The sequence below is a fragment of the Ranitomeya variabilis genome, chromosome 3 (genome assembly GCF_051348905.1).
Source record: "Ranitomeya variabilis isolate aRanVar5 chromosome 3, aRanVar5.hap1, whole genome shotgun sequence".
NCBI lineage: Eukaryota > Metazoa > Chordata > Amphibia > Anura > Dendrobatidae > Ranitomeya > Ranitomeya variabilis.
Window position 1 is genome coordinate 632,497,122 of NC_135234.1, and position 22,230 is coordinate 632,519,351.

At 44.0% G+C, this 22,230-nt stretch overlaps 1 protein-coding gene across 3 annotated transcripts in view; it reads left to right on the plus strand.

Annotated features, from left to right (window-relative positions):
* The window catches only part of LOC143816750 (inactive dipeptidyl peptidase 10-like), a 503,885-nt gene that overhangs the window by 68,730 nt on the left and 412,925 nt on the right, over positions 1-22,230 (plus strand). The window contains exon 1 of one of the 3 annotated variants that reach the window (XM_077297512.1): positions 16,149-16,204. The exons of the other annotated variants lie outside the window; for them this stretch is intronic. The gene's annotated coding sequence lies outside the window, so the exon portion shown is untranslated. Of the gene's footprint in view, positions 1-16,148; positions 16,205-22,230 lie in introns of those variants that run through there. 3 annotated transcript variants of the gene reach the window in all.

Sequence of the window (22,230 nt, forward strand, 5' to 3'; positions counted from 1 at the left end):
TCCAGATCGCCCTGGCGGTTCTTGTGAGGGTTCGGTGCCCCCTCCTTAAGGGGAGGGTACTGTTGTGTATCCGCTTTTTGGGCTCCCCTGGTGGTTGCTGGTGGTACTGGTGACTTGTTTGCACTTTGCTGCTTCTGTTCACCTGCTTCCATCAGCGTTTGGGAGTTTCCTATTTAGCCTTGCTCTCCAGTCATTTCCTTGCCGGTCATCATTGTAACCAGAGCCTTCGGTTGCATGTTCCTGCTACTAGTCTGCTGATCAGCTAAGTGGACTTTGTCCTTTTGTTTTGTATCTTTAGTCCAGTTTGCAGTTTTTGTAATTCTCTGTAGCTGGAAGCTCTTGCGGGCTGAAATTGCCACTCCTGTGTCATGAGTTGACACAGGAGTCTTAAAGTAATTTCAGGATGGTTTTTTGAAAGGGTTTTCAGTTGACCGTGAAGTCCTCTTTTGTATCCTTCTGCTATCTAGTAAGTGGACCTCTCTTTGCTAAATCTACTTTCATACTGTGTATGTCTTTTCCTCTTATTTCACCGTTATTACATGTGGGGGGCTGCTATCATCTTTTGGGGTATTTCCCTAGAGGTAAGCCAGGTCTGTTTCTTCCTCTACCAGGCTTAGTTAGTCCTCCAGCTGGCGCGTGGCATTTAGGAAGCCGTAGGTATGCTCCCTGGCTACTATTAGTTGTGTGGTAGATTTAGCTCACGGTCAACTCGAGTTTCCATCACCCGAGAGCTCGTTCGTTATTTATATGTTTCTTACGTTCCCTTGCCATTGGGAACCACGACAGTGGGGGTTCTTGAAATCTCAGAGTGGATATTTTGTAAGGGTTTTTTACTGACCGCATAGATTCCCTTTTCTATTTTCTGCTATCTAGTATTAGTGGGCCTCATTTGCTGAATCTGCTTTCATCCCTGTGTATGTGCCTTCCTCTTACCTCACCGTTATTATCTGTTGGGGGCTTCTATATCTTTGGGGATTATTTCTCTGGAGGCAAGAGAGGCCTTTTCTTTCTCTCGAGGGGTAGTTAGTTCCTCAGGCTGGCTCGAGACGTCTAGGATTTTTAGGCACGTTCACCGGCTACTTCTAGTGTGTTTGGATAGGTTCAGATTTGCGGTCAGTCCAGTTTGCCACCTCCCTAGAGCTTGTCCTATGTTTGTTACTTAGCTGGAGTAATTTGTGATCCTCAACCACTAAGGATCATAACAGATCTCCTGGCGCCAGTGAGAAAGCCCAATCCTGTGGGTCGCCACGTAACAAGGAAATAATAATTTTAACTTGCTGAGCAGGATCACCCGAGGAACGAGGTCTCAAAGAAAGGAATAACTTGCAATTATACTTAAAATTCAAAAACCTAGATCTATCACCAGAGAACAGCTCAGGAATAGGTATTTTAGGCTCTAACATAGGACTATGAATAACATAATCCTGAATGCTTTGTACTCTCGCAGTAAGATGATCCACACTAGAAGTCAAACTCTGAATATCCATGTCTACAGCTAAATTCAGAGCCACCCAGAGATTAAGGGGAGGAGAGAAGCAGGACACACTGCAGAGCAGAAAAAAAAATAAAATTGAACTCAGGATTTCTCTTATCCCACTTTTGCGATGCATTTAACACTTTTGGGCCTGTTGTACTGTTATGATCCTCAGTGGCTTAGGATCACAAATCTAACCAGCTAAGTCAGAGATAATAGGACGAGCTCTGGGGATGTGGTAACTGGACTGACCGCAAACCTGATCCTAACCGCACACACTATAGGTAGCCGTGGAACGTTTCCTGAAATCCTAGACGTCTCTTCACGGCCTGAGAAACTGACTACCTCTAAAGAGAAAGTAAGACCTCACTTGCCTCAGAGAAATAACCCCAAAGATATAGGAAGCCCCCCACAAATAATAACAGTGAGTTAAGAGGAAAAGACAAACGCAGAGATGAAACAGGTTAAGCAAATGAGGCCCGCTAACACTAGATAGCAGAAAATAGCAAGGGATCTGTGCGGTCAGTAAAAAACCCTATACAAAAATATCCACGCAGAGAATGCGAGAACCCCCACACCAACTAACGATGTGGGGGGAGCAGCTCAGCACCCCAGAGCTACCAGCAAGCAGAGATATCACATATTAGCAAGCTGGACAAAACTCATAATATTCTAGGAAACATATTGAACACAGATGAGCAAGAATAAGCAAACAGAACTTAGCTTCTCTTGGAGAGACTGATAACGGATGTAGACAGGAGGAATCAGAATAGCACTGAATACAACGACAACAGGCAAGGAATGAAGGACCAGGTGAATTAAATAGGAAACCTGACTAGCAGATGACGAGAAAGCTGATCCCAGCCAGAAACCTGCAGAATAACAAAAATAGCCACCAGGGGGAGCCCAAAGAGAGAACTCACACAGTACCACTCACGACCACAAGAGGGAGCCCGGAAACAGAGTTCACAACACACCATGTCACCAAACAGCACAGTGAGTATCTGTAGCCCTATAAATAGGCCTGCCCATTCACTGATTCCAAGATTGTAGACACCTGTTCAGAGCGGTCAAGGATCTGAACCTCTTTTTGCGCAAATTGAGATGGAAAAAGTTCTTCCATAAACAAGAATCTCGTATATGTTCCGATTTAGGCATCCTAGCTGATATGCTACCAGACGTAAGATTGCTACACAGCATTGGTGAAATTGAACCCAATTCCCTGGGATTGGGTCCTTTCACGCAGTTGAAAGACAAAAGTACAAAGATGCCACCAAACTCGGGTGACCTCTCGGCCATTGATTTATTTTCAAATTTAGTTACCTCTGAATTGAGGGAGCTATCTCAGAGCCATATACAGTGTAACTTTAACTGTTCTAGGCAAGAAATGGAAGAAATCAAACGACTGGAACAAGATACCAGTATAATCATAAAGCCCTCCGATAAGGAGGGCAATATTGTTATTCTTGGGATAGAACAATACCAGAATATGTGTGAATCCATTTTGACAGATTGAGAGATGTATGAGATTCTCTCATATAATCCCACTAATGAATATCGTGATGAGTTACAGTTAATTTTACAGGAAGGTCTTAATGATGGGGTCATCAGCAAAACCGAGTTTGACTTTATCCTTCCAGAATATCCAGTCACTGTTACATTTTATAGCCCGCCCAAGATACATAAGGGTCTACATCCCCTTAAGGGCAGGCCTATTGTATTGGGGGTAGGCAGTCTCTGCCAAAATGCAGGTATCTATTTGGATCGTGTCTTGTCTCCTTTTGTTTCAGCACTGCAGTCTTTTGTGAAGGACACTCCGGATCTTCTTCGGCGACTAAAAGGCCTTACTATTAGCCCAGAATCGTTGCTGGCAAGCATTGACGTTAAGGCCCTTTATTCTTCCATTCCCCATGATAGGGGCCTAGAGGCAATACGGTATTTTCTAAACACGAGGGGACAGCAATTTCAACAACACAATTGTTTTGTGTTAAGGCTTCTCCATTTCTGCTTGACACATAACTACTTTGTCTTCAACTCTAGGACCTACCACCAGCTGAGGGGTACCACCATGGGCAGCCCTTGTGCTCCGGCCTATGCGAATCTCTTCCTCGGCTGGTGGGAGGAGACAGTGGTCCTGGGTAATGACTCTGAGGAAAGTGATTCTTCTATATATCGTGTCTCAGAAATTTGGACACAATATATAGATGACATTCTCATTGTCTGGCGGGGCACTAAAGAGGAATTTACCACATTTGTAGACTCACTGAATCATAATGATATTGGTCTCTACTTTACATCAGTCATTGATGCCTGTACTCTACCGTTTTTGGACATTCTGATTACCAAGGGTGAAAATGGTGAACTACTCACGTCCACGTTTAGGACGCCGACAGCAACTAATTCGCTCTTACATTGGAATAGCCACCACCCGACACATCTTAGGAGGGGTATCCCGAAAGGGCAATACCTTCGAATTCGGAGAAATTGCTCTGATAGTCGAGTTTTTGAGACACAATCTCAAGAACTAAGAGAGCGATTTCTAGCTAGAGGCTATCCTCGTGGCGTTTTGAGTAAAGCATATCATGAAACAAAAAGTAGGGACCGCAGTGAGTTCTTGAATCCTGTACCTAAAAAACAGGATGACAATGCTGTCCGATTTATTACCACCTATGACAATGGCGCAACTCGTCTTAGGGACATCCTTAGGAGACACTGGTCAGTTCTCCAAATTGACCCGGACATCTCGGAACATCTGGGGAATGTCCCCACAATTACTTACAAAAAAGCCCACTCACTACAAGACAGAATTGTCCATAGTCATTTCACCACCTCTCCAACGAGTACGTGGCTTAAGAGTAATGTCACAGGGTGCCACAGATGTGGTCTTTGTACAGCTTGCCAATATGTAGATTTGAGTAAGTCCTGTGTAAGCAATGTCACTGGTAAAAAGTATCCAATTAGACAGTTCATTAACTGTAGTACGAAGGGGGTCATTTATAGGGCCTCATGTACCTGTGGCATGAAATACATAGGCAAGACGATTAGAGAATTTAAAAGGAGAATTGGTGAGCACATTGGCGATGTCACACACAATAGGGACACACCTGTATCTCGACATGTCAATCACTTGCATAATGGACAAACTAAAAATCTACGTTTTGTAGCGATAGAAAAAGTCTCTGCACCCACTCGGGGGGGTAACTGGGACCAGTTGCTGTTACAGAAGGAGGCAAAATGGATTTTTTATTTGAATATTGTTTCACCTTATGGTCTTAACGATCAAATTAATTATGGATGCTTTATTTGATGTGTCTGTTTGAACCCCCCTTTTTTTTCTCTTTGGTTGATATCTAATTGTCAGCTCACACATAATGTGTGCCTTTCCAAAAATCCTTTTTTTCGTCACCTCTTTTTGGGATTTGTATATTTATTGATTGATATCATTATGGCCTCATATCAACATTACATGGGGCATATTTGTTACATTAATCTCAGATGGTTATGTTGTTTTTCCACCTATAGCATTCCTAGATAACACTGTGAAGGAATGGAATGAGGTTCAGTTCTTTATATGCTGGGAACGATAGGGCTACATTTCTGTTACATGTGCGCATGTTTCGTGTTTGTTTTGGTTACGCACATCTGTTTGATACATTAAATGCCTTTTATGTTGGCACAAGTGCGCTCAATCTTAGTTTAGGCTATATTTGGTCATTTTAGAGCAGTCTGTGACCCTTTTCTGCCCATTGGCAGGCGTACTTTTAGAGACACGGAGTTTCGTTTGAGTGTCCACTTTTTCACATGTGCGCATGCGCCGTCTCACTAGATAGATGTGGGCGTCTTTTTCATAACTTAATTGTTTTGATATGTGAGCTGTTGTGAACTCTGTTTTCAGGCTCCCTCTTGTGGTCACAGGTGGTATTGTGTGACTTTTGTTTTGGGCTCCCCCTGGTGGCTTTGTTTGTTATCCTGCGGGTCTGTGGCTGATCAGCTGCCTCGTCATTCACTTGGGAGTTTCCTATTTTAGCTCTGTTTCACTTCCACTTGTTGCCGGCTGTCAATGTACTCAGTGCTATTCTGATTACTCCTGATTATCTTCGGTTTCAGTCTCTTCAGGAGAAGCTAAGTTCTGTTTAATTATTTTTTGCTCATCAGTCTGCAATATGATTTCTGTGTATGATGAGTTTAGTCCAGCTTGCTAATATGTGATTTCTTCTGCTGGTTTGCTCTGGGGTACAGAGTTGCTTCCCCCGCACCGTTAGTTGGTGCGGGGGCTCGAGCGATCTCCGCGTGGATATTTTGAATAGGGTTTTTAATTGACCGCACAGTTCCCTTTCTATTTTCTGCTTTCTAGTGTTAGCAGGCCTCATTTGCTAAATCTAATTTCATCTCTGCGTTTGTGCTTTCCCCTTAACTCACCGTTAATATTTGTGGGGGGCTTTTCTATATCTTTGGGGTCATTTCACTGAGGCAAGTAAGGACTTTCGTTCCCTCTAGGAATAGTCAGTTTCTCAGGCCGTGAAGAGACGTCTAGGATTTTCAGGTAATGTTCCACGGCTGCCTATAGTTGTTTGCGGATAGGATCAGGTTGCGGTCAATTCAGTTACCACTTCCCCAGAGTTTGTAGTCGGTTTAGTTACTTAGCTAGTCCTACTTGTGATCCTTGCCACTAGGATCATAACAGTGAGCGCTAGTGTTTTTTTCTAATTAGGCTACTCTGAGTTACATTATAGTAGCTCGATATATTTTACTGCCCACTGGCGTTTGTTTCCATAGAGACACTAGCGCCTCGTTTACGTGCCATGTTGCGTGCGTCCTGGTATCTTAGTATTGCTTGTCAACTTCCGGCAGTTACGGCCCACTGGCGCTTGTTTCTATGGAGACACTAACGCTTCGCTCACGCGCTGTGATGCGAGCGCCCTGGTATCCTAGCATTGTTCGTCAACTTCCGGTCGTTACCGGAAGCTACTGTCCTCGTGGTTTCACAGCGGATTTATGGCGTTCGTAATACCGCTAGAAGAGATCTGACAGGTTAAATTCATTGCTTTAGTGGGTATTAGATACTGCGGTCAGTGTTGAGCATTCCGATACCGCAAGTATCGGGTATCGGCCGATACTTGCGGGTATCGGAATTCCGATACCGAGATCCGATACTTTTGTGGTATCGGGTATCGGTATCGAAACAACATTAATGTGTAAAATAAAGAATTAAAATAAAAAATATTGCTATACTCACCTCTCCGACGCAGCCTGGACCTCACCAAGGGAACCGGCAGCGTTCTTTGCTTAAAATGCGCGCGTTTACTTCCTTCCGTGACGTCACGACTTGTGATTGGTCGCGTGCCGCCCATGTGGCCGCGACGCGACCAATCACAGCAAGCCGTGACGTAATTTTCAGGTCCTCAATGCCTAATTCTAGGCATTCAGGATTTTAAAATTACGTTCCGGCTTGTGATTGGTCGCGTCGCGGTCACATGGGCGACGCGACCAATCACAAGCCGTGACGTCACGGGAGGCAGGAAACGCGCGCATTTTAAAATTACGTCACGGCTTGTGATTGGTTGAATGCAGAATTAGGCATACAGGACCTGAAATTACGTCATGGCTTGCTGTGATTGGTCGCGTCGCGGTCACATGGGCGGCACGCAACCAATCACAAGCCGTGACGTAAGTTTAAAATGCGCGTGTTTCCTGCCTCCCGTGACGTCACGGCTTGTGATTGGTCGCGTCGCCCATGTGACCGCGACGCGACCAATCACAAGCCGGAACGTAATTTTAAAATCCTGAATGCCTAGAATTAGGCATTGAGGACCTGAAAATTACGTCACGGCTTGCTGTGATTGGTCGCGTCGCGGCCACATGGGCGGCACGCGACCAATCACAAGCCGTGACGTCACGGAAGGAAGTAAACGCGCGCATTTTAAGCAAAGAATGCTGCCGGTTCCCTCGGTGAGGTCCAGGCTGCGTCGGAGAGGTGAGTATAGCAATATTTTTTATTTTAATTCTTTATTTTACACATTAATATGGATCCCAGGGCCTGAAGGAGAGTTTCCTCTCCTTCAGACCCTGGGAACCATCAGGGATACCGTCCGATACTTGAGTCCCATTGACTTGTATTGGTATCGGGTATCGGTATCGGATTAGATCCGATACTTTGCCAGTATCGGCCGATACTTTCCGATACCGATACTTTCAAGTATCGGACGGTATCGCTCAACACTAACTGCGGTATGTCTTTCCATTTCTGGTAAATCCTGCAGTGCACACCCTTTATCATTGCAATGCGGCATGCACCATCTGTATAATTAAGCCTATCACATGATTCTGGCATAGGACACGATAGGCTATCTATGCCCTTCAGCACACCATTTAAGGAGAACTGATTGTTCGTCCCACCCTCTGCAGTGTAGCATAGAGGGTGGCAGGTCTCTATGTTCCTTCACATAGCAATAGCACTAATGCACTTTATCTCCCACGCAAGCTAGTCCCCTGATGATCCGGCTTGAAAGAAACGCGTTGGGACATCTAAATAGGGAGAGTGCAGGGCATGTTATAATTTAGGGGTAGATGTGGACTGCCCTTGTAAGGGCGGGAGCCTGGGGATTCAGTTTAATTGATAGCCCCTTAGGGATTGACAGGGTATTGTCTCCCGACGCTGTTGTTTAATGGACTCTTCCACTCCAGCAAGCTTCGGCTCCGCCTTACCGGTCCTCGGCAATTGGTGAGATCATTCCAATATTGATATATGTGTGATACACCTTACCCCTTTTTTTCATTCCTTATGATACCTGCTGATATTTATGCAATCAAGGTTGCCTATTTGTTTGTTTTTTGCATTTCAGAAGTGTCGTTGCATGTATGCATCGCTATTATTAAATAAGGCACCTTGGGATTGAGTGATAGCACATTAGGCCATTGCAAGTGTTGTCTTCATTTAACCCTTAGGAATACTAATTCAGATATGATATATCCCTTAAACAGGTTACACCACACAGTTCTTCCTTTTTTATAAAAAGTCTTTTTGGTGACGTCATTTTTATTTTTATTTTTTAATATAATAAAAGTTAAGTTTTACAATTCCTGCTTATGCTATGTTTCTAGACACCTGTGATGCTAGTTAGTGGACACACCGTGATTTAACATGTCCCTTTTGTCACATTATTTTCAGGGGTACCATCATTTCTGTCCAGGCCTATTTCATGAGTTTTATTTTCAATTCTGTGGAAGCATGGTTGAAAAGCAATGTCTGACTTTCATTTGTTCATTTTCAAAGATTTTGTATTTATTATTACTTTTGTGAGATTCAAGTTATTTCTGTGACCATTGTGGGTTTTTCTGTCATTAAATGAGGGGTACCAACAATTTTGACCACGTGTGTGTCTGTCTATCTATCTATCTATCTATCTATCTATCTATCTATCTATCTATCTATCTATCTAATGTATATATGTATCTATCTATCTATCTTAGATTTTATTTTTTTTTTAAATATTTTGTTTTTCACATTATTTGTGAAAATTGTGTATATAAAGAGATATTATTGTGTGTATATATAGGTGTAATTTTTTACATATATAAGTGTAATTGGGCATATAAATAGGTATACCGTATTTTTCGGACTACAAGACGCACTTTTTCCCCCCAAAAAAAGGGGGGAAAATGGGGGGTGCGTCTAATAGTCGCAATGCAGGCTTACCGTGGCGGCAGAGGTGCGGTGGCAGAGGTGCGGCGGCAGAGGTGTGGCGGCAGAGGTGTGGCGGCAGAGGTGCAGAGATGAGGAGGCGCAGTGAGCGGGGTCCCTTTTCCCGGTGAGGTGATGCAGCAGCCCGGTAAGGCAGCAGAGCCGGGTGAACTCGGCTTCAGGAAAATGGCCCCATCTGCGCACGTGCGGCATCCCGCGGCCATTTTCCTGAAGCCCCGGGCAGCAGAGAGCTCCATCTGCGCACGCGCGGCCTCAGGAAGATGGCCGCGCCCACCGATATCAACAGGATTCACCCGGCTCTGCTGCATTACCGGGCTGCTGCATCACCTCACCGGGACTTTGGACTCTGTATACTCCATCCTTTTGCTTCCCAGGATGGGTGCAGCAAGGTTCAGGAAGGATCTCGTGGGCACATGGACTGGAGATGATGGAGGTAGTGGTGTACATTGTGAAGCGAGTATTCCACAGGAGCTCAGATGTCTGAGTCCTTGCCGCTTCCCGGCGCTCCTCAGCACCGCATGGCACGGCCGGCTCTCCGCCTCCAGCAGGGCTTGCAGCAGTACAGAGGCGCTTTTCCCGCAGTGTCCGGTCATGGTGGCTGTGTCTCGGTAGCGGAGCTCCTCACTTATTACCGGCTTCTGAAATAATTATTGCGTTGAGGAGCGCCGGGAAGTGGCAAGGACTCAGACATCTGAGCTCCTGTGGAATACTCGCTTCACAATGTACACCACTACCTCCATCATCTCCAGTCCATCTGCCCACGAGATCCTTCCATCACCTCACCGGGGAAAGGGACCCCTCTCACGCCATACCTCTCACTGTGCCTCCTCATCCCAGCACCTCTGTTGGTAACCACTGCTGCCACCCTCCCATGGACACCAGGCCGTGGCGTCGCCCACCTAAGCAGGAAGGGACCCTGCTCAGGTGCACGCCGTACCGCATCACCCCACCTCTGCCGCCACCATGCCTCCTGTGACCCTGCTCTGCCACCACCAGCCCTCAGGTAAGATACTCTAAATTCGGACAATAAGACGGACCCCCATCTTATAAAAAATCTTTTTTTCTGCAATTTTCACCCCAAATTTGGGGTGCGCCTTATGGTCCGGTGCGTCTTATAGTCCGAAAAATACGGTAATTGTCAATATACAATGGCATGTAAACGTTTGGACTCCCCTGGTCAAAAAAAACATTAAAAAGAACCTGTCAGCAAGATTGTGTTGCTTAATCTACAGTGTCAGGTTGGCGCCGTTTCACTGATTAAAATGGTACCTTGGTTCAAATATTGCTCATTCCGTTCCGAGCCCCGACGTTTGTCGAAACAAAACTTTTTGACTACATGTTGAGTATCACTGCGCTCATAAGAAAGTGGGTAACAAACTGTGGGGTTCACTTTTTAGTGTTACCTCTTGCAAAAGTGAAAAAAATTGGGGCTAAAACAACATTTTAAAGGTAAAATTTAAATGCATTTTTTTTCATTCCACTTTGCATTAATTCGTGTGTAGCATCTAAAGAGTTCAAAACTGCTGTCAGGATTTTTTAAAGTATTTGAGGGGTGCATTTTTTTAAAATGGTATAACTTTTTCCAATATATACAGTGGGTACGGAAAGTATTCAGACCCCTTTAATTTTTTCATGCTTTGTTTCATTGCAGCTATTTGTTAAATTCAAAAAAGTTCATTTTTGTTCCCATTAATGTACACTGTGCACCCCATCTTGACTGAAAAAAACCCAGAAATGTAGAAATTTTTGCAAATTTATTAAAAAAGAAAAACTGAAATATCACATGGTCATTTTTTCTTTTTCATTCCAAGGCGTAGGATAGTGGCAGCTGACCGCTGGGCTGGAACAAGGGTTTGGAAGTGCCTGATGGTACGTAAGAATGTGCAAGGACACATACAGGGAAGGAGACATCTGTGCCAGTGTATTGGACAGGGAATTCCGAAGCGCCTAGCATGGGGGAAGAGGCAGTTGTGTCACCCAATGGCACCAATCGTGGACCCAGACAATCGGCCCACTGAGTCAGGTGCTTCGATGACATGTGCCTGATCATGCTGGTGGTGGTCAGATTCTTGGTGGTCAGGCCCATGATTATCTTTGCATGGCACAGGTTGCAAATGGTAATTTTGTTGGTCTCATAACTCTCTTTAAAAGATTCCCAGACTGGGGAATACCTAACTCTTTGACAGAAAAATTCAGAAGTTTCAGTGCTCTGCGAAACAGGTGCTCACCTTCTCCCTCTGGTCACTTCACTGCCCCTTCTTGTCTCTTATGGTGCTGCCTATCTCTTCCCCTCAGTGCTGGTGGCCTCGCACTGCATGCCAGCTTCCCAGGCTGGTTTGGTGACTTTGTCATCCACTACCTCGTTTTCCACTACTGCACCCTGGTTCCTGCTGACTTTGTGACTTAACAACAACAAAACTTGGTGGCAACTGTGTTTCATCATCATCTTCCTCCTTATCCCAAATTTGCTGTTCCCCATCCTCATGTTCTTGTAGCCGTGGCTGCTCCAAGGTTTGTGCATCACTAAACAGAATGTCTTCCTTTCCCTCTTGGAGCATGCTGGTTGAGAGGCCCCAATCAAGAAATAATGTTGTAAAAAGCTCCTCGGAGTGTCCTAGTGTGAGATCACTAGTCTCACGTCCTCGGCATCTGTGTGCACTTTCAACAATGCCACTTCCCCGTCCCTTAACACATACCTTACAAATTTTGTAATTGCTAGGTCTCTTGAAACAGTTTATTTTTAATAAAAGAAAAAAAATGGTCACCTGCAGCAATAAAAGCGTTTTTTGTGAGTTTACTCATCTGTAATGTAAGAGAAAGAATGTTAAAGTGTATGGATGACCATCAAATTCAATCCAGAAAAATGTTTAAAGGGAACCTGTCACCCCCGAGTCGTTTCAAACTAAAAGAGCCACCTTGTGCAGCAGTAATGCTGCATTCTGACAAGGTGGCTCTTTTAGTTCTGGGTGCTGTAACTAGAGAAATAATCAGTTTTATAATTTGTCCGAAATGCCTGGTCCTCAGTCAAGTAGGCCGGCGTTTCCCCCCTGCTTCAGACAACACATAGCTGTCACTCACATCTTCTTGGTGCCGGGCGCTGCCTCCTCCTCACCGCTGTTTTCAAAAGTAGCCGGCGCCTGCGCTCTTATCCCCTGCCTGGTGCAGGCGCAGTGAGCGCTGGCCATCTTTCCTCATATGCAGTCCAGCTGACTGCGCCTGCGCGGCCGCCCTGCTTGTGATTCCCAGCCCCGCAGTGACTTATGATTTATTCACATTGCGGGGCTGGGATTCACAAGCAGGGCGGCCGCGCAGGCGCAATCAGCTGGGCTGCGTATGAGGAAAGACGGCCAGCGCTCACTGCGCCTGCACCAGGCAGGGGATAAGAGTGCAGGCGCCGGCTACTTTTGAAAACAGCGGTGAGGAGATGGCGGCGCCTGGCGCCAAGAAGATGTGAGTGACTGCTGTGTGGCATCTAAAGCAGGGGGGAAACGCTGGCCTCCAGGACTGAGCACCAGGTATTTCGGACAAATTATAAAACTGATTATTTCTCTAGTTACAGCACCCAGAACTAAAAGAGCCACCTTGTCAGAATGCAGCATTACTGGGGGGGGGGGGGGGGGGCAGGTTCCCTTTAAGTGCTTTTTCTCAGTTTTAGAGATCACAGAATTGTTCACAGACCACGTAACACTATATGGCTGAGAAATGGAAGCCAACAAAAATTTTTAAAGATTTTTAGCAGTTTTGTAGATCATAGAAATGTTCACAGACCATGTAACATTGTATGTCTGAAAAATGGAAGCCTACAAAATTTTTAAAAGCTTTTGTTCACTTTTAGATATCACAGAAATGTTCACAAACCACGTAACACTGTATGGTTGAGAAATGGAAGCCTAAAAAATTTTAAAAAGCTTTTTAGCAGTTTTAGAGATCACAGAATTGTTCACAGACCACATAACACTGTATGGCTGAGAAATGTAAGCCTACAAAGTTGTAAAAGCTTTTTAGCAGTTTTAGAGATCACAGAAATGTTCACAGACCACGTAACACTGTATTTCTGAGAAAAGGAAGCCTACAAAAAAATTTCAAGCTTTTTAGCACTTTTGAAGATCACAGAAATTTACTCCATAGTACGGAATAGTGTATAGCTGATAAATGTAGCCCAGGAAAATGTTTCAACTATTTTTGGGTGTGTTATATAACACAAAAAGAACCTCAAAGCATGTAATAGTTGATGGATCAAAAAGAAAACAAAAAGAACTGCAGTTATACATTTGCCAACGAACTGCACATGCCTAATCCCTGTCTGTCTGCAGACTGGATTCTGTCACTTTTCTTTTCTTGCTCCTGTGACTCTCCCTCCCTAGGCTAAATGCAGATTGTATGTGCTACAAACAATTAGCCCTTAGCTTTAGCACCAGTATCAACTCTACAGGCCTCTGATTCGTTATACTGTGCACACACAGACCTAGACAAGCACTTGCTGCCTCCAATACGAAGTGTCATAGTGCTGTGCAGTGGCATCATAGCGCCGAGACGGGCGGCGCCAGTTCTTTTATAATCCCTGATGATGTCAGATAGCCAGCCAATCACAGTAATGCCACAACCAAGATGGCTACGGCATTACAGTGACTCACAGGCAATCCCCGCATACTTATTGGCTGTGTAACAGGCGCCAAACATGCGGGGTAGGGATTTGAGTTTTATGTCGTTCACCACCCATTAGTTGCTAAGTAATGAACACATCCGAGCCCTGTGATACTCGAGTGATAACCGAGTATCACCGATCATGTTCTCTCATCCTTAATTAAAAAAAGTAAGGTACAAAAGCAAAAATCATTCCTTCACTGAAACCTTTACCTTCACATTATACATTTATTGCAACTTGCTGGATGTGTGAGATACTTTATCTTATGTCATACATATATTTAATAGATTTGGCACCTTTGAATACTTTTCTAAGTCGCACAGATACTTTTTAGAACTGTTGAATTGGATACGAAATGTATCTTAAGCAGATATTAAAAATGCTATGCAGCAGGTATTTCCTTTTATTCCCCGATTTGCAGCAGAATTATATTTACAAAATCTTATTCTTTTTTGCTTTTCAACATATTGTAAATTAAGATCGGATCGTGATTTCAAATAGGGATCACAATGTTGCTCTTTTCTAAACTCCGTGACGGAATAGCAAAGTAAAAAGAGAGAAGAAAACAACGAAACATTAATTCTCTCCGCCAGCACCAGCGCACATTAGAGGACTGTATTCTACACATGTAGCTCCTGGGAACTGTTCCAATACTTTTTATCATGGAAAGTGTGCAGCTTGCAGTACATTCCCTTTGTCATTTTATGAGTCCCCTGAGAAGGCAGTATGCGGCATGTGCGCCAAAACAGTTTCCACACATTAATAAAGGAGCATGCTTTTTTATACTGTGTTTACATGTAACCCCAGGAGTCCCATTGTTTCATTCAGTAATGGAAGAATCTTCTAATTTCTCATTAGAGTAGTCAAAGCATGATCACTGAGCATGGACAGAGTGCTTAATATTGTAACGGTCATAGCCAAGGGCAAGTGGGAGTGGACGGAAAGGGAGCTTGTCACAAAGGCAGACACAAGAACATAGATTACAACAAGAAGATACAGAGGAGAGGCAGAAAAACTATTTGTGCAACCTATACAGCTGCACAGGGACCAATCAGACATTGGGGTCATTGCCATATTAAAAGCATCTAGCTGTATTGTGCTGCCTTTTAGATTGAATGTAAAGGTTAATGAATTTTATAGCTCATAATGCTGTACAGAAATGAGAGGGCATATTTTTAACGAATGGTAATTTCTATGATTGGAGAGCAAAATAGCCATGTTGATCTATCATGTGTTGATAGCTACTGACTAGAGATGATCAAATCAACCCTTGTCTATGAGCCACAATAGTATTTCGAGGCCGCTGCCGGACAGGAGTGCTGCAATCTGCTTTGTACCTGTCAGAATTGCCGGATCTTCTTCTGAATTGTAGGCCTGCTAAATTATTAATATGGGCATACATGTTATAGACTGCTGAAAACAGTCCTTCTTGTATGCCTCATATCAGATCCCTTATTGTAGATAAATCTTCTTTAATTCATTTATCTAAATGACCTCTTCAAGGCTTTGGGGAGGATGCTGCTTGGGGATAACTCTGCCTCCAGAGATTATTTTACATGAAGGGGTGTTACCAGTGTGATAAGTAATTGTTACCAGTGTGATGTGTAATAGCCGCTCTCTGGTCTCCTGATCTCACTGCAGAGCTGTGTGTGATTATACCCAACACATCTGCAGGTTCCTCTCAGCTTCCATCTCACAGGCAGACAGGGCTGCAATATTGTTGCATTACAGCAAAGCTCTAGAGCTGCAAAAAATGTGTTTGCAAGAAGACAAATTTCATTTGTCTTGTGCTGTGTCAGTTATATGTCTGACACTGGTAATGCCTTCATGTAAACTAATCTCTGGAGGCAGAGTTATCTTCCAGACAACATCCTCCCCATAGCCTGGAAGATGTAATTTACATATAAGAAAAACGTGAATTTCTCTGGAATGAAACATTATATCACAAATATCTAGGTATTATTTTATTCAGCTTCAAATAACCTACATGCTCATATAGATGGCTTAGGACGGTTGATTCTACTGCTGGACCCCTTATAATGTGGTTTCCACTATCAAAACTACTTTTATCAAAGTGTCAAATGATCCTCTGAAGGTTAAATGCAACTGCAACCCTGATTCCAAAAAAGTTAGGACGCTGTGAAAAATGTATAGAAAACAAGAAAGTAATTATTTGAAAATATCATACAGCACTATTTTATTCACAACAGAACATACAGTAGATCAGGAGGTGAAACTTGGATATGTTTCCATTTCATCTGAAAAGAAAACCACATTAATTAACTTGGAATTATTGATGGCAACAACACATCTCTAAGAAGTTGGGACAGGGCCAAACACCCAATGAACAAGGACAACGCTTGCCTGTTGGGTACTATGATTGGTAAGTAGGCTCCCAAGAACATGATATTATATGAGCACAGGATGATTGTATTAAAGGGTTTATCCAGTGAAAATAGATGATAAGGTATAGATCATCGGGTGGTTTGACCTAAGGGACCAGTAGCAATTGGCAGAACTGGGCACTTTTATCCCCATTAAATTGAAGTGGCAGTGCAGATACCTGACCATCCATCCATTCCTTCCCTATGTGGCTGCCAAATGCTGTGCTTGGCTTTTTCCAGCTCTTCATAAAAAGTGGAATGGAGCTGGTAGTGGGGCATAATCACAATATGCACATTGTTTAAACAAGTCATTAGATGACGCTCAATCAGCTTACCTGTATCCGATCAGAAGTCTTTTAACAGTTACAATTGTGCCGTGTGATTCCTGCTTTAAGTCAAAATTGGTGACAAATTTCTACTTTACTGAGCAGCTATTGTAGTCTAGTTATAGCTTTGCAGAATTAGTACTAAGTCTCTACCGTCCCGTAAGGATAACCATCATTGTCCGTACTTCTTGTCTTACAAATTTTGCATCCACTTTCTAACTTCTGTTAGTGAGGGGGGAACTTTTTGTTCAGTTCGATCTGTAAGTACTTACTAGGATTTCTGAAGTGACCTCGTGCGAATTGAGATACTGATTTGGCTTTTATCCTAAGTCATATTGCACGACTCGTTAAAGGGTTGATTGTGACTTGTAGGATCGCTACTTCCAATAGGTGGCGCTGTAGAGTTTAAGTCCTCTTTTTCTCAGAAGAGGCAATTTGCATATTTAAATTCCCAGAGGAGCATTGTACGGTAAATAAGCCTCCTTACCTTGACAAGCCAGAGATGGTATGTCACTCTCCATAAGGAGAAACGATACCCCTTAGACCCCATGAAGTGACCTCGGCAACTTCTGTCACTGCTAATTTCTGCTTGATGAAGGCGACTATCATATTTATTTTCTGCCTCATTGATTCTGCAGCTGTCATTCTATCATCGTATAGTAGCATGCACACCTTTTATGTAGGTATATTTGCAATTACTGACAAGCAAATTTAGCTATTATTTTAATATTGGGCATCACTAAATTTTGCAATATTGACTAATTACATCCCAGCGAAGGTAACATTTACTTTTATTCTCTACCTAGTTAACTTTGCATTAATTTGCAGTTGTCTATCTACTGCCTAGTAAACAAGGTAACAGGGGTCATAACTCTGTATTATTGACTAGTAAGCCATCCATCACCTTAATATTTTGTGTAGTCATTCTTGGCTTATTACAGCTGATTTATGTCAGTTACGGTAGAAATTGATGTATTCTGTTCTTTTATATTTCATGTGTTAATTCTTGCTTAATAGCTGTTGTTGGATAAGTGGGGCGAAAGTAGTCTGCGGGGGTGGTTTGGTTAGTCTGTGAAGTAGTAATAGCAGTTTTGTGTCCCTTTACTACTTCTGTAAGGCTATATTTCCACGTTCCGTTAAAGGCAGCGCTTTGGATGCAGCAGATACCCGCTCCATTCACAGCACTGCCGGCTTTTGTACATGCGGTGATCCCGCATGTGTTCATTGAAATTAGGACGGTGATATTTATCTTGCGGAGACTCAGCGTCTCCGTAAGATAAATAGACATGCTGTGGTCTATAAAGACGCGCCAGATGTGTGTATACACAGGTCTGCCACCTGCATCTTTGAACGCATAGTGGAGACCGGATTTCATAAAATCCCATTCACTATGCTGTAACATCTGGCCGCTGAGAATTGGACACTGCGGTTGTACACAGCGTCCAATCCACAGCAAATACTGAAGGTGGAAACATACCCTAAGGCTAGGTTCACATTGCGTTAGTGGGTGATCGCTAACGGACAGCGTTGCACGGCGAAAATGTCGCAATTAACGCCGTGCAACGGGTCCGTTAGCGCACCAATTGACAGCAATGTTGTTTCTGCCTGAAGCGCATCGCTAGCGCGTGCCTTCTTCGGCTCGCGCTAGCGATGTGCCGTTCTTTTGTGGCGCGCCTCGGACACTGCTTGCAGCATCCGCGGCGCGCCCGAGGTCCGTTCCCCACTCTCGAAGATCGGGGATCTGCGAGAGCGGGGACGTTAACGCGACCCCTAAACGCGACCCCTACAAATACATTGCGTTAGCGCAATCCGCTAGCGCTAGCGCTAAACGGATTGCCCTAACGCAATGTGAACCTAGCCTAAGAGCTAGTTAAGCTTCGGAAATTCATAAACTAAATGTCTGATCGCACTAAGTCACCTAAACAAAACATAAAGTCTGGGTCTACCTTCTTTAAGGGTTGGCATAGACAGCAAACTTGAGGCTGGTGATAAAATAGGATACATTTCTGAGGGCCCCCACCCCCCAATGTAAAACGTGACTAGTTAAAAAAGCTCTATGTTTGCATTCTTGGATCTTCATGATGCAAAGAGTATTGTGAATTCTGTTCTTGGGCTCCCTCCGGTGGTTGTTGGTGGTAGTGCAGTTGTGTCTGGGTTGTAATCCTGGGCAGGTGTTTCTGTTGATTGCAGCTCTACTAGGTATTTAGGTGTGCAGGATCCATTAGTCCTTGCCAGTTGTCCATTGTTCTTGGAGGGATTGCATCTCTGTCTGGCTCCTCATGCCCTGCTGTCAATTCAGCTAAGATAAGTGTCTGGTTTTTTGTCTCTGCAGCACACATGCAGTGTGCTTTACTATTCAGTGCAATTCATTGTGTTTTTGTCCAGCTTAGACTTTGTTTGGATTTTTCAGTCATGCTGGATTCTCTGGAGATGCAGATATTCATTCTATGTCTTTAGTTAGATGTAGAATATTTGTATTATCTGCTGTGGATATTTTTAGGGTTTTAGTACTGACCGCTTAGAATTCTGTCCTATCCTTTTCTATTTAGCTAGAAGTGCCTCTCTTGCTAAATCCTGTTTTCTGCCTGCGTGTGTCTTTCCTCTTATACTCACAGTCAATATTTTTGGGGGGCTGCCTATTCTTTGGGGTTCTGTTCTGAGGCAAGATAGAATTCCCATTTCCATCTATAGGGGTATTTAGTCCTCCGGCTGTGTCGAGGTGTCTAGGACGTGTTAGGTACACCCCACGGCTACTTCTAGTTGTGGTGTCAGTTTAGGGTTTGCGGTCAGTACAGGTACCACCTACTCCAGAGAACGTCTCATGCGGCTCCAAGGTCACCGGATCATAACAGTACAACTGGCCAACAATGAGTTAAATGCATCTCAGAAGAAGGGAAGAAAGGTGTTGAGCCATTTTTTTTTCTGTAGTCTGTTTAGTCTTTCCTTCCCTCTTTTCCTCTGGGTGACTGAGGAGTCTTGTGCTAGCATGGATGTTCAGGGATTGGCTTCTCGTGTAGACCAGCTTGCTGCTAGGGTGCAGGGTATTTCTGATTATATTGTTCAGACTCCGGTTTTAGAGCCTAGGATTCCTACTCCTGATTTGTTTTTTGGGGACAGGTCCAAATTTTTGAGTTTTAAAAACAACTGTATACTGTTTTTTGCTCTGAAACCTCGTTCCTCTGGTGATTCCATTCAGCAGGTTAAAATTGTCATCTCCCTGCTGCGTGGCGATCCTCAGGATTGGGCATTTTCCCTGGAATCTGGGAATCCGGCCTTGCTTAATGTAGACGCCTTTTTTCAGGCTTTAGGATTATTATATGATGAACCAAATTCGGTGGATCAAGCAGAGAAGACCTTGTTGGCCCTGTCTCAGGGTCAAGAAGCGGCAGAATTGTATTGTCAGAAATTTAGAAAATGGTCTGTGCTGACTAAATGGAATGAGGATGCTTTGGCGGCAATTTTCAGAAAGGGTCTTTCTGAATCTGTTAAAGATGTTATGGTGGGGTTTCCCACGCCTGTTGGTCTGAGTGATTCTATGTCTCTGGCCATTCAGATTGATCGGCGCTTGCGGGAGCGCAGAACTGTGCGCTGTGGCATTGTCCTCAGAGCAGATGCCTGAGCCTATGCAGTGTGATAGGATTCTGTCTACAACGGAACAACAAGGATTCAGACGTCAGAATAGGTTGTGTTTTTATTGTGGCGATGCTTCTCATGTCATTTCAGTCTGCCCTAAGCGTACAAAGAGAATCGCTAGTTCAGTTACCATTAGTACTGTAAAACCTAAATTTCTGTTATCTGTGACCTTGATCTGCTCATTGTCGTCATTCTCTGTCATGGCGTTTGTGGATTCAGGCGCCGCTTTGAACTTAATGGACTTTGAATTTGCCAGGTGTTGTGGTTTCCCCTTGCAGTCTTTGCAGAAACCTATTCCTTTAAGGGGCATTGATGCTACACCTTTGGCGAAAAATAAACCCCAGTTTTGGACACAGGTGACCATGTGCATGGCGCGAGCCCATCAGGAAGATTGTCGTTTTCTGGTGTTGCATAATTTGCAAGATGCTATTGTGCTGGGTTTTCCATGGTTGCAGGTACATAATCCGGTGTTGGATTGGAAGTCTATGTCTGTGACTAGTTGGGGTTGTCAGGGGGTTCATAATGACGTTCCTTTGATGTCAATCTCCTCTTCCCCCTCTTCTGAAATTCCAGAGTTTTTGTCTGATTTTCAGGATGTATTCGATGAGCCCAAGTCCAGTTCCCTTCCACCGCATAGGGACTGTGATTGTGCTATTGACTTGATTCCAGGCTGTAAGTTTCCTAAGGGCCGACTTTTCAACCTGTCTGTGCCTGAACATACCGCCATGTGGAGTTATGTTAAGGAGTCTTTGGAGAAAGGGCATATTCGGCCATCTTCTTCACCGTTGGGAGCGTGATTTTTTTTTGTTGCTAAGAAGGATGGCTCCTTGAGACCCTGTATTGATTATCGCCTCTTGAATAAGATCACGGTCAAGTTTCAATACCCTTTGCTTTTGCTTTCCGATTTGTTTGCTAGGATTAAGGGGGATAGTTGGTTTACTAAGATTGACCTTCGGGGGGCATATAATCTTGTTCGTATTAAGCAGGGTGATGAATGGAAAACTGCGTTTAATACGCCCGAAGGCCATTTTGAATACCTTGTGATGCCATTCGGGCTCTCTAATGCTCCATCTGTTTTTCAGTCCTTCATGCATCATATCTTCCGGAATTATCTTGATAAATTCATGATTGTATATTTGGATGACATTTTAATTTTTTCCGATGATTGGGAGTCTCATGTGAAACAGGTCAGGATGGTATTTCAGATCCTTCGTGATAATGCTTTGTTTGTGAAGGGGTCTAAGTGTCTCTTTGGAGTGCAGAAGGTTTCTTTTTTGGGCTTTATTTTTTCTCCCTCATCTATAGAGATGGATCCGGTTAAGGTTCAGGCCATTCATGATTGGATTCAGCCCACATCCGTGAAGAGCCTTCAGAAATTTTTGGGCTTTGCTAATTTTTATCGCCGTTTCATTGCTAACTTCTCCAGTGTGGTTAAACCCCTGACCGATTTGACTAAGAAAGGCGCTGATGTGACGAATTGGTCCTCTGCGGCTGTCTCTGCCTTTCAGGAGCTTAAACGCCGATTTACTTCTGCCCCGGTGTTGCGTCAACCGGATGTTTCTCTTCCGTTTCAGGTTGAGTTTGACGCTTCTGAGATTGGGGCAGGGGCCGTTTTGTCTCAGAGGAATTCTGATGGTTCCTTGATGAAACCATGTGCCTTCTTTTCCCGTAAGTTTTCGCCTGCTGAACGCAATTATGATGTCGGCAATCGGGAGTTGTTGGCTATGAAGTGGGCGTTTGAGGAATGGCGACATTGGCTTGAGGGAGCCAAGCACCGTATTGTGGTCTTGACCGATCATAAAAATCTGATTTACCTCGAGTCTGCCAAACGGCTGAATCCTAGACAGGCTCGATGGTCCCTGTTTTTCTCCCGTTTTGATTTCGTGGTCTCGTATCTTCCGGGTTCTAAGAATATTAAGGCTGATGCCCTCTCTAGGAGTTTTTTGCCTGATTCTCCTGAGATCCTTGAACCGGTCAGCATTCTGAAGGAAGGGGTGGACCTTTCTGCCATTTCCCCTGATTTACAATGGGTTCTTCAGGAATTTCAGGCTGACAAACCTGACCAC